This window comes from Solanum tuberosum, unplaced genomic scaffold (assembly GCF_000226075.1).
Source record: "Solanum tuberosum cultivar DM 1-3 516 R44 unplaced genomic scaffold, SolTub_3.0 scf00176, whole genome shotgun sequence".
Taxonomy (NCBI): Eukaryota; Viridiplantae; Streptophyta; class Magnoliopsida; order Solanales; family Solanaceae; genus Solanum; species Solanum tuberosum.
In genome coordinates, this window is record NW_006239100.1 from 1,208,622 (window position 1) to 1,213,649 (window position 5,028).

Here is a 5,028-nt window from a genome sequence, read left to right on the forward strand (position 1 = left end):
TTTAATCACAAAACGAAACCTTTTCTTAAATGAATGATGTCTCAAATGTGAAAGGAATATGGCTTCAGATCTATACAGAGCTCGAATGAGAACCAAGTATATTTTGTAGTCATATATAATTATAACTAAGTAAGTTAGTTAATGCAAAGTTGTTATTTTCTTAAGATAAGAATAATAGTTTGTCGCAGAGAAAAAAAAAGAAGGGAAAATGAGAGGTTGAATGTCACCTGTTGTAGGTGAGTGACGAGCAAGGCCGATGTCTACTCGAATTTCCTCCTTAAACACTTTTCAACCTGTTGTATGACATTGAAGAGTGAGTTCGATGTCTACTCGAATCTCCTCCTTAAACTCTCTTCAACCTGTTCTAGCACTAATACTAAGTAGAAATCAGACGAGCACAAATTTACAGTGCTTTCAGGTGTAGTGTGGGGGCAAAACAAATCAACAAAAATGAATGCAAGACCTGCTATTTATAGTGATGAACTAGGGCTCTTCTGATTGCATTTTTGGGCAAGATTTGATTTAAAAATAGACTTTCAAATTCAAAAATTTGTGTTTTTCATTCTTCATAAGAGATTTCAAAAGTATTTTAGCTTCTTGTTGACCGAATTAAAGAAGAGCGACATGAATGACGGAGAGAGATAGATAGAGAGGAGAGCATCTCATTTTTTTTCAGATGAAAATTGCACCAAAACAAAACTAGTGATCTGTTGAAGTTGCTGGTGTTGGTTTGGAAAAGTAAGCCATAGAGAAACGACACAAGTTATTTGCTGGTTCAGAAAATAGATTAGGGTTTCAGCTAATTTGGCCTATTTTAAAAAAAACAGAGTTTGATATAAAATGGGCTGAAAAGTTTGATCCGAATTGGGGCTTTTGAAAAATTTCATAATCAATTATCTTGTTTTTATATGGACAAGTAAAATATACAAATAGAATTCTAAAATTATTCAAAATGGATAAGTACATAATTTGTATATTCTTACCCTATTTGTATATTCACAAGAGAATTATACAAATGGGCAGAAATATACATACTGCAACCTCTATAGCAAACGAAACTAGAGCTATGAAGAGTAATTATCGAAACTACAGTTATAGAGCCTTATTATATTATATTTGCTATTTCCAAATTTTCTCATTTTTTTCCCTTTTAATTATTTTGAGTTTCTAACTTGATAACTATCATAAAGATCAGAAATCTCATACTTTTGGACTAATTACATCCCATAAGTTTATCCAATTACAAAAATCCCGGATATTCCCAATTACAAAAATTCAGTTTTTTCATTGCTCTTGGATATATACATCTTTTGGTAAACCGATAATTGCACATGATACATTACTTAACGGGATAAATGTATACAATAGGAAAGGGGATAGGGTTTGAAATAGGAGTCCTTCTTGAAATGAAATTTCAACATAAGAAATGACAAGAGAGCAGAAGAAATATATTATTGAATTGTAGGAAGATATATTATGGCCACTTCACCCTATGCAGATTGATTACCCAAATGTAGATCAAAACAAATTAGTGACCATAAGTAAGCTGGTCAAAATTTCCAACTTATTCTACATATTTCACATACTAATCAACCTTCCTGAGTTTCTTGATAATTAAGATATAAGCTACGATTAAATTTTAACAGATGAAGATATATGGCTAGGGAGGGCGTAACGTTTACTTTCCTTGAAGATATACATTTTCAGAAAGTACACAGTCCTTGCTACTTAAAAGAGTGCAAGCAGCCGTTGGAGGGTTTCCTATACTTTGGAGAACTTTGGTTTAGGTCTGGAGGCATTATTATTTGCTTTGGAGTCTGGATCAACCACTAACAAGTGTCTTTTCTAGTAGAATATCACTCAACACAGTATCATGATCTATACAAGTATGATACTATTATCAATGTGTACGAAAATGCCGCAATGTTGGAGATAATCAATTATCTCATGTATTGCCTTCATCCTACGTTACCTTGTGTCCATAAGACGTCCTCCTATAATGTAATGACTGCTAATCATGCTTCTATTGCTGCAAAACCATAGATGACATCAAAAGATTTATCATTAAAGGTACCAATTAGTTTCAGTTCCATTTTGTGTTTTAGTTCTTGTGGTGTCATAAATGAGACTTAAAGTCAAGATTAGAGATTCCTTTCAAATTTTTGTTTAAAACATCTCAACTAAGCCAACAAGTCTAAATCATTTCTAATTCTTCTCAAATTTTGTATATAACTTTTTAAAGGTATTTCCATCCAAGAAGGGAATTATTAGAAGAAGAGGAAGCAGTTGGAAGAGGAAAAGAATAGGTGCTAGACATGGTTATTTCTAGTAGTTTGAGGATATTTTTAGATATTGTAATAGACATGGTTTCTGCATTTTGAAGAAAAACTTCTTCATTTATTTTCTGCGCATTTCAAGTGATGAATTCCAATAGATGAAAGATTGTAGCATTGCCTGGCCAAGATGTTTGGTGAGACTTCCACTTAACAATTAACATGGAACTGTTTAAATATTAGATATAATTTCTTGTAAGTCAACTCAAGCACACCACAGAGAGAATGCTAAGGTTAAAAAATTTCTTAACAATGTCTTTGTCAATCAAACATCGTCATATGTTATGTTTTTATGTTGTTCTAATGTTTTCAGATGCTCAATTGGAACAAGACATAGTTAGTATCTCAAAATGGAGTTTGAAGGCAAGTTTAAGAGTATATATATGTTCCTATTCTATAATATGAAATGGTACTCTAGCTGTCGAAGGCTTATTTGTCTCAATATTCTGCTTATACTTCTCCTTATTTATTTAGAAGAAGCATTTTCCTTTTTTTTTTTATCCTGCGTAATACTGACATATTTGTATATCCTACCTAGATAACTTGAGGGATTACATTCGAATGATATATCTATTACCATTTATTCTCCATATAGAACAAAAAGTACATGTGTTGAGCTGAGATGAAATTATGTTTTGATGACTGACAAAAATTAAAGAAGACCAGGTTCTTAGTAGGTCTGTGGAGCTAGGTTGTAGTAGTTCAAGTTACTACAGCAAAAAATATATTTAGTGGTAATAAATTTTCCTTTTAGAAACAAAAGAGATCAACTATGATTGGTCAAACTACGTTACATAGTTTCAAGCTACACCTTAATTTAATGTGGTCTCCTTTCCCAAGTCTTTCGCTTCAAGCTCCTACTGAACATTTAGCGGTAATTTGGCAAATGTTATTGCATTCACAGTATGGTACATTATAAATATATCTAGTAGGACCAAATATATATAAGTGTTTTTATACAGAGTATATAAAATGTAAAGATATAACACATAGACCTAATTCAACTCAAAAGCTAGCTCATGAATAAAGGATTGTCCAAATCATATAATAAAATCACCTGTCTAATCCCCAACCAATGTGTTTTCTAAGTTTCAAGGTCGTATGAGTGGGATATGCCCTTTTAAAGTCAGACTTAATTCGTTTTAAGTAAGGTTTTAGGGGGTCTAATCTGATTAGGTTCAGTTTTATAATCCTAATATATGCTTAGGGTTTTAGTTGAGAGTTTAAGCAGAGGAAAAAAAAGAGAAAAGAGGAGAAAAGAGGAAAGGATCAAGGCGTTCGTCGAATTTCTTGATTTTTCTTGTTGATTTTTGCCATTGGTTTTATCCCTGAGAGGTATGTAAGCTTCCATAGCATTGGGTTCGTTCACCCACACACCATTCATGTTAATTTTGTTGTTAAATTCGTTCTAGATAGTTAAAGGTTTGATGTTCTTTAATTGTGTTCTTGAAATTGGCTTTCGTTCTTGTAACGACCTGATCCAATCATTATAGAAAAGCCAATGGGGAAAGAATTGAGGCTAGAAAACTTTTGAGAAGTAACTTGGGAATTCCTAGCCTAGTCCAAATCTGGATGAAATCTGAGTCAGTGAGTTCTAGTGAAATCTGGTATTGAATGAGAGATTTAGTAATGAATATCATGATATAAGTACATAGGTAATATGTTAAGGAAATCGTACAACTTTATGGAATTGAATTCGGGTGAGTGAAACTCTCGAAACTGATTTTAGCGTGAACGGGTATTTTCTGGGTAGCATGGGATGAAGGTGTGTTGTGAAATGGGGGTTTGGAATTCTTAAATTTGCTCACTGTTTCTGTGGAAGCTGCTGTAGCGGGACAGACGCGACTTAAGTCGAAAATAAAACCCCAAAAACGTTTTATTCTGCACTTTTGAACTTTAAGAGCTAAGGAAGAACCCCAGGTGTTTTCTTGATGGTTTTCACCATATTTGAGGCTAAAAGTAAGGTTTTTACTCCCTGAATCCTTGTTTTGATCTGTAGAACTTAGTTTCTTGGGTAAATATCAGTGGAGGAGGATTTTGATCTGGGAATTATGGTTGAAAACGCCCCAATCTAGGTATGGGGATCAAGGGTTTTACCTGTGGGTTGATATTATTGATTATGATACGGGTAATTGGGTCCTGTTTGTTGATCGTTGCGTATATTTGTTTATTGTAGACCTAGAACATTAGGAATGAATCCGTAAATGGAAGTTTCAAGTGCCTTAGGGGATTCAAGCTATGACTCGAGGTAGGTGATTGTTGTAATTTCATATTTTGCGTGATATATATTAGTAATTGCTTCATTGTAATGAATGCATGTATGTGAATGAAGCGTATTGATCAAACCTAATGTAAATAAATATGAATGAAGAATTGCATGCCATCAATCACCTCTTGTTCTATGATTCTAAGAATATACATTGTGATTGTGGTTTTTTGAATGGAACAGGTGTCACGATTCGACACACTAACTGGGATCGGTTCCACGTACTCTCATAAACATTGGAACGGGTGTCATGATCCAACACACTAACTGAGATCGGTTGCCACATACCGACAAAAACATTGGAAGGAGTATCAAGATCCGACACAATAACAATTTGGGTATGGGTTCCATGAGAGGACCATTGAATTGGGTACCATGAGAGAACTATTGATTTTTTATATGTACTTGTTAATGAGAATGTGGAATCGT